Raw genomic sequence first — 11,237 nt, forward strand, 5'->3', positions numbered from 1 at the left:
TTAGCTGCGGTCAGTCACTGGATGATTGTACGAAATCTGCTTACAGTAGAGTTACCTGTCAAACTTTATGAAGTTTAAGAACAGAATTTTAAATCGAGATTTCCGAGAAAGTGTTTTGGATTTTCTCTAGAATTCCAGATAGGACACAATTTTCGTTAAAACCAATGAATGGAGTACTATCTTCGAATTATCCAAATGTAGCCTTCGAATTATAAGTAAATTTTAATTTTAACATTGGTTTAAAATAGGAATTTCAAGAGAAAAAGCATTTATTAGAATTACCCAATAATCCGCATTATCCAATATTGAATTAACCATTCTCTACTGTACCTACCATGATTTGGGATGGAACCTACTCTGAGATCAGAAAATTTATAAGTGACATAGCATGTCATTACCATGGACTAATACATATTTATATTTAGATCATATATTAATTTTAAATGCCGACTTTTGTATATGGCAAAGTACCAAGTATATTATAAACAGTTACAATATAGTTATGTTGTGAGAATTTGCAAGAAAAAAAACAATAATTACTCGTACATCTATGTACATCTTCATGACACCGATTTTTTTCTTTTAGTTTACATTCGCATTTGTTGTGGAAAGTTTTCATTTCGTATAATAAAAAAGGAGAAATAATTGTAGTGCGTTGACAGGAAGGTGAGATATTCACGGCATGCAAATGATTCATTCCGGAGCACTTTCAATTATTACTGCATGTTTACAGTGCTTAGCGAATTAAAAGGAAGACTGGGTGTGCATGAGTCGCCATTTTCAAACCACAGTTAGAAGCTAAAGTGTGGCCACAGTTAAATATAAGGCAGAGCGATAATTAGAGCGTCTGATATTGACGAATGAAAGACTTAAAAAAATTACGCTGCTTTGAAACGGCACTGGATTTAAGCTTGTCACGACTAAATCGCGTTTTCAAACATTCTAAATCCACAGACATGCAGTCGAAGCAAAATTAACTCAAGATTCTTATGAAATTTGTGGTGGGTGAAGAGGCAGAGCAGGTTTTCTCCGAGTACTTTGGTTTATTCTTCAATCTTATTTCATCAGCCTTCCACTTTCCTCATCATATGAAGTACAAAGAGAAACTACTATGATGTTACACAAAATCGATTTGGAGATTTCCGCGAAAACGAGCAGCTCTTGCGCGCATCATATTAACCCATTAAAGCCAAGCATATTATACCATATATTTATGCAGTGTCCAATATATGTGTATTTGAAGGCGCCTCTTCAGGTGCTGTGTATGGTGTTTGTGCACGCGCTTACGATGATTTTTTTTTTTAATTTATTAAACAGATTGTCTCATACTAACATATACTATGTAGTCAATTCGAGAATGGTACACATCATTTTCAATAAAAAAGACAGCTTTCCTTGTAAAAATAACAGAAAATGGCGATATAGTAAAAAAGACTCTTTTATTTTTTTCTTACTTAAGAAAGAGTGGTGATTCATGACTCCAAGCATGTTTGTGTTAAAGAAATTAACTATTTCTACTCTTAGAATTCATGTATAGAGTCTATAATACAATTCCTTCAGATAAAAAAATTCAAACATACATACATACATACATACATATAGGCCTATATATACGAATTACGCTTACGACGATTTTTTAATAAATTTATTAAACAGATTGTTTCATACTAACATATACTAGGTAGTCAATTCGAGAATGATACACATTATCATTTTCAATAAAATAAGACATCTTTCCTTTTATAAGTAACAGAAAATGGCGATATAGTAAAAAGGACTCTATTTTTTTCTTACTTAAGAAAGTGTGGTAATCCATGTTTGTGTTAGAGAAATTAACTATTCCTACTCTCAGAATTCATGTATAGAATCTATAATAAAATTTCTTCAGATAAAAAAATTCAAACATACATACATATAGGCCTATATATACTAATTACGCTGAAATATTAACACAACACTAGCCTCCTGGGAGATCTAGCAAGATGGAATATAGTAATTATACACCTTTGATTCACTAGCCGCACTAGGATACAAAGATAAAGTCTCTGTTGCCTGTCGCAACATGAAACTTAATGGTTGAGGCTTGAGGTACGGTTTAGAAGAAGTAGAGAATCTCGGCAGGCAATGAGAAGTTTTGAACTTAGGACCTCAGAATGAGAGAATGGATGATTGGACAAACCCTTTCTTGGATTTTAATCTGATATGTAATACGTTAATGGGTAGATATCTTATAATTTAATCAAACCCATTTTTATATTTCATGGCTGATAAGTATACTTTGCATTTACAAGAGTGTCACGCGAAGAAATATAACATATGGATATATTTTCAATCATGAATTTGTTTTATTGCATTTCTTTTGTTCTCCTTTTCGCCTCCATTTTAGTTTTTATTGCTTTCTTTTATACTCGCATTCTCGGTTCTCCTCCTCCTCTTTTTACATAAAATACTCTCCGTCTTCGATTTATTTCTTCTGCGCCCTCTTTTCTTTATTGCCCTTTATTTTTCCTTCACATCGAATAAATTTTATCTGATTATTATACAGGGTGATTCATGAGGATTTACCGTCCCTAACGGAGCTTATTTCCGAAGATATTCTGAGCAAAAAGTATCATACAGTATAAACATTTGTCCTAATCTCAATATTTTCAGAGTTACACTAATTTGAAGTTGTTAATGAAATATCTTTTTTCTTTAGTTTTAATGGTAAAAATATTACAAATAGAGAATGAACTATTCAGAAGTGTCATATCTTTAATTGACTAGTGTTCTGAAGCTAAAAATATGTTGTTAATCGCTTTGTATAGATTTTGTTTTTTCATTTCTAACTAAAAATTATATCATTCTTACGAACTTATAAAAAAAAATTGTTACAAATCACACGACTTTAGGCATTTGATTCTTTACAGTTCAATTATGCATCCTAATGTACAGTCTTAAAGAATTTACAAGAATGGTGTGATTTCCAACAGTTGTTGTGATCAATGCGTGAGAAAGTGTAATTTTGTAGTTAAAAATCGAAAAAAAAATCTGTACGAAGCAACTGTGGAATTCAAAACACATTTCTAGCTACAGAATATTAGGTAATTAAAGAAACGATACTCCTGAATAGTTAATTCTTTATCTGTAATATTTTTTTACCCTTAAACTCTAGAATAATGATATTTTACAAACAAATTCAAATCAGTGTAATTCTGAAAATATTGAGATTAGAACAAATGTTTATATGACATTTTTTGCTCAGACTGTTTCGGAAATAAACTCCGTAAGGGATAGTAAATCCTCGTGAATCACCGTGTATATAGGGTAAGGTTGCTATCAATGGGCCGGTTCCTACGATGGGCCGGCTCGATATCTCCATATGTATTGACAATAGGCACACTCTGGTTGCTGTTTAGTGTACTTCGGGTTGCCAAAATGTTGCCATATTAGTTGCGAGTTGCTCGACGCAGACCCAAAGCAGCAGTGAAAGAAGGTAAGATTTTCACGTTATTCTTCTAATTTACTAATGTAATGAAGGAAGCATTTCTGTCAAATATTAATACTTTATAAATTTCTACAGACAGTGTCTGAAAGTACGGTGAATTCTCGTTATTTAGTCATATTCACATTATAAATTTAGTTACTATGAACGGAGACAGGATCATGGTAAACGATGCAGTGCTAGTTGCCTTCAATGAGCCACTCCGAGTTGCTATGAATGGGCTAGTGGCCCAATGATAGAAACCGTACCCGCGCGCACTTTCGTAATTACTGTTTAAAATTAGTTAACAAAGAGCCGTGCTAGCTGATTTGATACGTGTATAATGTAAACGAATGATTAGTTATACATTCCTATATTATAAATATATATATTTTCTTTTCTAGATGCTGTCAAAAATTAAAATATGGTCAGTGGCAGGAAGATGATATGAGTCGTGCTTTAGCTGCAGTACGAAATGGTGACATGGGCGTCAATGAGGCCGCCAGAACATATAGTGTGCCCAGGGTAGCATTACAAAGACATTTAGCGGGCAAGAATTATTTTGCTGTTGAACATAAAAAAATTATAGATAGCATAGCTGACCTTCCCGCAGAAGTGGAAAATGAACTTGTTGCTCATGTTCTCTGAGGAATTTATCTTGGTATTACACCCAGAGAACTGCGCTTGCTAGCATATGATATAGCAGAAAGGAACGAAATCCTTCATAGATTCAGTAAACAAAAAGAATGGCCGGAAAGAAATGGTATTATGCATTTAAGAGGAGACATCCTCAACTTAACTTACGTCAAACAGAGTCGACCTCTTTTGCTCGAGCTAAGGGGTTTGATAAAAAAAAAACGTAAGACACTTTTTTGACACCTTGCAGAAAATTGTTGATGTAAACCAACTCGATTCAACGCGAGTATTCAACGTTGTTGAGATTGGTTTATCAACTGTGTAAAAGAAACCTAGAAAGGTGCTCGCCTTCAAAGGTAAAAGTGCAGTGGAGAAAGAGGTTCCACTACTACTCCAATTTGCTGCACAAGTACTGCGTGTCAGTATGTTCCACCACTGATCATCTACAAACGTTCGCGTTCTGGGGAAAGGTTAGAAAATGGAGCTCCACCTGGAACAATTTTTGCTTATAATCCTGAAAGTGGATATATTAACAAAGATGTATTTGTGAGGTGGTTAAGGCATTTCATCGACACTGTCCTTCCTTCAAAGGAAAGAGAAGTCTTGCTTCTTCTCGATGGACATTCAACTCACACCAGAAATCTCGATGCTCTAGATATTGCTCGAGAGAACTGAGTCATCATGCTGGCACTTCCAGGACACACTACTCATAGGTTGCAGTCACCGGACGTGTCGTGTTTTAAGCATTTGAATAAGCAAACCTGAAGTTGTTACTCATTTTCATATTCCATGACTGTCTGGTAAAGCGTATGGACTGGCGTCAACAATAGGGACTGCAGTGAATATATTTGCAAAAATAGGAGTTTGACGAGTCAATAGGGATGTGTTCCAAAATTGGCATCTTGTGGCAGCGATGCAGTTTGAAATAAATGATGTTCCCGTTATGGAAGCTTGTACAATTGAGCTTGTCAATGAAGAATTTCGAGAACCAAATAGGCCTAATACCAAGATTCCAGAAAAAGGGAGCAATAGCATCTGGAAATTAAGACAGTGTAGAATCTCTTCCAGCTGATGCAGCAACATTGGTACCAAAATTGCAAGTTTCCTTGGGTGAAATCTCTCTTATATCAAACAAAATTTCTCTCGAAAGAAGTGCAAATAAAGCTGAGAAACTGATACTGATCATGAGTAGTCCGTACAAGCAGAGACTGAAAGAGGTAAAAAAGCAAACAACTAAAAGGAGACGTCTTGAAAATTCTGCACTGGAGAAGTCAGCTCAAACCAAACTCTCGTTTTCTTCAAATGGTTCAACGAGATGTAATTCTAACAAGGAGTCATGGTATTGTGGCATCTGTTGCAATGACATAAAAGAAGATATGATTCACTCTCTGGCATGTAACGAGTGGGTTCATGAGAACTGTGCTGGTGTTACAAAAGGAGCAAAAGTGTTCTATTGCGAAAACTGTGACTAAAGTGTGACAATATTTTATAAAAGTTTTGTTTTGTCTCTTCTTAGCTGCTATAAACAAAACTGAATTCATGGTTTTCGTTGCACGTTCTTTTTCAACTTTTTCAGTTTTTTATTTGGTCAGCCAACGAGAGAAGAAGGACAAAGTTTAGAGTTTAGAGTTAAATAATGCTATTCAATTGTTTTGATATGTTTTGTTTTCAGTATATATAAATTGTTGTTTTGTTTGATTAGCCTTTAAACTATGGTTATTTTGAAATGTTTTAGTTTTGTTTAATCGCACTATAGAACAAATAGGGCCTAAAGTGTTTTCTTTTTATTTCTGTAAGATCGTAAATCATTTGACATAGAAATGCTGAAGGTCTTAGCCTGATTACAAACTAACAATGATGTATTTCGTTTTCTTGTGTTAATGAAATATCTGAAGATTTTTAAAGTGCCCTAGTGATCTTGCTTGGGATCGAATACATGTTCTGTGGTTCCATATGCCAACACACTACTCCTATTAATGCCAAAGATATTGTGTATTGGCATTTATTTAGATGTGGGTTGCTATTTAACAATATTATTCTGCAGCCCATTCATGGGAAACTACCTGGCCCAAAGAAGGAAAAGAGTCTCCTTCATTGGGCCGATGATGCTTATCTTTATTTTCCAAATATTTCATTAACATCGAATACTTATAGCTTCTATTTGTAGCTTAGTGAAATACAGAAGACAATATTTAAAGTTACTTGAAAAAGGAAATAAATATTATTTTATCCGACGATATTATATAAGATTTCTTTTAAATGACCCATTGATAGCAACCTTCCCCTACTAATCGTTTCTTACCTTGACATCTTATTCTTTGTAACTGAAGTTATTGTCTCACATTAACAGATTAATTTATTTCAGTATTTATTCATTAAGACTACGTGTTTTATATCTTAACGTAGCATAACTGAATATTTAATAAATACCACCAAAACATGTAAGGAAATTTTTTTCATTCCTACATTATGCAGTTTAATAAACGAAATGAGAGACAATGCGGCCGCATAATGAACCCGGTACATTAATAAATCTCAATTATTACAGTGAAAAAAGACGTTTAGAAATGAGGTAGTGAACATGTGATTTACTTTCAAAATGATTGAATTCTTTTTTGCAACATGCGGTAATGACGCAACAAATATCTGACCTGTGGGGCAGAAATCACGCTCGCTCTTCTTCCTGTATAGTTGGCGTGTTCCTGTCACAAAGAGAGCTATGATACCAGTGAGCGAGTCTATATCTGGCCAGCCTAAGGGAAAGGTGAATGCGGCGAAGCTATAATTAGTCCCAGCGACAATACTTCCAAGGTAATTTCGGAGCAGTTATTGGGAAACGAATATTTCACGCTCAAGTGATGAGAAGAGGCTTCAGCGTGCTGTTCAGGGGTGTCAACTCTGTAATAGCCGTACCTGTACAGCTATGATTGTAGTCTGTTGTGAGTTTACATTTCATTTAGGCCTTATTCTCTTTTACAAAAATATACAGAATTATTTTAAGAATTATTTATGTCCTTATGTTTGTGGAACATGAACCCTAATTAAATTAGATAAAAATAAACTAAACATACGTACTTTAATGTATCGTTTTGAGAACAATATCTGGCAATATTCCAGACACATCAACATAAAAAGAGAGTAAATTAAACCACCAATAACCGCATAAACAATATTAGGAGTCCAATATGACTTAAATCAAGATGATTCAGATGAACTGTCACGGTGGTAGTAGTAGTAGTAGTAGTAGTAGTAGTAGTAGTAGTAGTAGTAGTAGTAGTAGTAGTAGTAGTAGTACATTAATAGTAGTAATAATAATGATAATAATAGTAATAATAATATTTCATTTAACGATGTTTTCAATTGCAAAGATTATTCAAAGTCAAAACTCAACGTGGACTAGAAATAGTTGACTAATTTTGCCTGTAGCCGATTATCGGGGCATGGTTCTTTTACGTGACGTAAATCTGAGACACGGGACCCACAGCTTTACTTTCCTCTCGAGGAAAGCCATGCTAATGATTTTATTGCCCTTTAATATCCTTCGCCCTCAGTCAGAATTGAACTAGCAAACCACTGATCCAAAGGTCAGCATGGTAAGCAGTTATCGGAGACCCGAAAGAAAGAAATAAGAATCTCTTTAAGAAAGAAGACTTTTAGGTAGACATCGACTAAATTATGTCAGTAGATAAAGGTCTTTTTATATATGAACCGAAAAATTAATAACTCAAACACAGTTCGAAAGGATCAAATGCGGATATTGGTATTAACATTTTGGAAGGCTCCAACACAAGTGTCATTATGTACACTGTAATATTTACTGAACCGCCGCTCCGAGCCGAGCTGGGTGACTGTGTGACTTAGGGACATTGTCGTTCCATGATAATACATACAAGGTTCTTTAACGCAGCTTATGTTTATCAAGCGCCGGATTATAATTCCCAAGATTAGAGATTAAGATGTTTTACTAGTGTAACATTTGTTATATTAGGTTGATGCAGAAGTTCGTAGCGGTTTTTGGCTGACAAAAGTTTTTATTTGAGGTAAATAGAAGGTCGAAATTAATCAGTAATATATCCTTGTACATTATCTATGACTCTCTGCCAACACTGGGGTAATTTTTCGATTCCGCGTCTGAAGAAATTTGATGGATTAGAGTTAAAGAAGTTGTCAAACCAAGAGTGTAAGGCATCTTCGTTACCAAAGGAGTTCCCTTGCAGATTGCTGGATAGGTGGAAATCTGAGGGCTACAGATCGGGAAAATATAGGGGATGTGGAATCACCTCCCAACAAAGCACCTGGATAGCTGCTTTCGTCATGTTACCGGAGTGTGGGCGTGCATTATCGTGTTGCAGCAGCACTTGATGCAGTCTTCCCTGCAGTTTTTCTTCAATTGCAGCCGCAAGACGTCTGAGTGTTGGCAATAAATGTTAGCAATTACGGTTGCATTCCTGGGAAGCGATTCGTAGTAGGCCTACACGTCGCCTTCTTTATCCCACCAAATGCATATCATCTTCTGTGCATGGATATTAACTTTTGTACGGAGTGTTGTGTGTTGAAACAACAGAACCATTTTCTTGCAGACTTTCTCCAATGGCATTTTCTCCGTACACAACACAAATGTTTCGAGCCTCCTCCGTTGTCCTTGCTCCTCTATTAAACTAAACAAGAAGTGTATGTCGGAAGTGTTCGCTTTTTTCTACTTGTCACCAGATCTTCTTTAGTCCACAAAGACCACACCTGTGGAGTAACGGCTAGCACGTCTGGCCGCGAAACCAGGTGACCCGGGTTCGATTCCAGGTCGGGGCAAGTTACCTGATTGAGGTTTTTTCCGTGTTTTCCCTCAAACCAATATGAGCAAATGTTGAGTAACTTTGGTGCTTTACCCCGGACTCATTTCACTGGCATTATCACCTTCATCTCATTCACACGCTAAATAACCTAAGTTGTTGATAAAGCGACGTAAAATAACCTACTAAAAAGAAAGTCCACAAATAGCACAACATTTTTTCAAATCAGCAAATTTAAGGCGTATTTAGAAGTAAAACACTCCAAAATAACAAACAACTGAAAAATAACAAACGATAAACAACCTCCTAATAACGCAGTGTTATGATGATGTACAAAAACGCTACGAACATAAATATAGTGTTCCTATGCAGACCGGTCCCAGGCAGTAATGTTCGTCGGCTTAATGACGGTAGTGCGAAGCGCTTGGCCCGAGGAAGCTAAGCAGTATACCTGTTTTTTTTTTATAGATGGGGACATGATATTAAATGTGATACAATCCAATACAAAAATAGTTAATTTCCATTAAAAAAAAAAAAAGAAAGTTGACTCTAATATCTTGAAAATTATTTCATTTACAAAAAATACATTACGTATATCAGATATCTCCTTTGAAGTAATTTAACTTGTAATTGTCGGTTTGTGTATATCTGAAATATTTCACACGTTACTGGAGATGAAAGAGTTAAGTACATTCCCATCATAGAATACAATATTTTATTCATATTTGTAAATAGTGTTAAATGAATATCTTTCGTTTGTTGTGCAAGGCCGCCTTAAATAAACGCAGAGACATTTGTTTTCATTTCATTATATTAGTTTCAGGCGGCACTGACATAAAACGCATTGTTATTTTAAAACTCATATATCTAGTTAAATATCAGTCCTACCAACATTTGCATAGAATAAAACTTGCCGGAAATGTTTTAAAGCAACTTTTGTTATGTAATATTGTCCTAAAAATCAATAATAAGCAAGATATTTCGATTTATTTACTTCAGTCCCCCTTACAACCTCCCTTTTAAATAAAGTATTTTGAATGCCATTCTAAATGGGACCCAACTTAATTTATATACCAATTTTCATATAAATCGGTTCAGTCATTATCGCGTGAGAAGGTAACAAACATACAGACAGACATACAAACAAAAATTTCAAACGTGCGATTTTTGGTCTTAGGATAGTTGATTAAACATGAAGAGTCCACTGCAAGAATGATGGATGTCACTTTCTTGTCGAAAATGAATCAAGACTGTCAATGCATAGCTTAAGACACGTAGAATGTACATAGAGAGTTACATGGCATTAACGCTGATAGTCATTGTCCAGTAATGATCGGAAAATCACAATTAACCTTTGAGCGCTAAGCATTTCAAACTTTCAATCGCTTCTCCTGCAAAATGTATTCCAAATGACATCTATCATTCTTGCAGTGGACCTTCACATGTTAACACCAATTATTTTTGCAAAAGCGAAAATTACCAGAAAATGTTTGGTTACAATAATTTTATTATTAGTATAGATGTGGTAGGAGAAGTTTAGTCTTCTGTCTAGCCTGACTCGCAGGTACCGGTATTTCACTGGTCTTTCACTCGATTTATGATCCGTAATTACGGATTTGTAATGAGATGCAAAACTAGACGGCAAGAGAAATATTGGAAGACCAAAGCTGAAATGGTTGGATAACGTTCAGGACAGTGTTGCCAAGTCAGCGGTTTTGTAGCTAAATCTGGTGTTTTCAGGACTATGTCAGCTACAAATTTCTGCCTTCAGCGGCTAGTTATTTATTTAGCGTTTTTTTTTATGATTCCGGCAGAGGGAAATATTTTTAATTTTTTCTGTAAAGATGTTATAATTGTTTTTATATGTATGATACTTGCGGACAACAATGTTAGTTAATCATTAACCAGAGCTTAGTATGGTATTATCATACTTTTTCATTGTGCGAGTATAAAATATATATTTACGATTTATTCGAAATTTTCTCGGGCGTTTTATGTTAACTCGATTTGGTGCAACCACGTCCATTTCCTGCCTCATCCATTGTTGTTGTACAAATAAGGTATGCCGTATTCGTTAAACTCTCAATCTAATGTATGCATTGTTTCTGTAAATGAATCGATGTATTTAATAATAAAGAATAGATAATGAACCGAATTATTATTTTTATTTAAGATATATTATTTAATTTATCATTCCGCATTATAGTTCATGTAACACAGACTCATTGTTGGCAGGCACGTCTCCTGCTCAGTGTAAAATCAGATTTCGAACCGACTGGTGCGACTGTGAATGTGATTATTTCCGAAGTTCCAATATAATATTCTTGATCTATTTCACTTAATTTTGAAGA

This window comes from Periplaneta americana, chromosome 6 (assembly GCF_040183065.1).
Source record: "Periplaneta americana isolate PAMFEO1 chromosome 6, P.americana_PAMFEO1_priV1, whole genome shotgun sequence".
Classification (NCBI taxonomy): Eukaryota; Metazoa; Arthropoda; class Insecta; order Blattodea; family Blattidae; genus Periplaneta; species Periplaneta americana.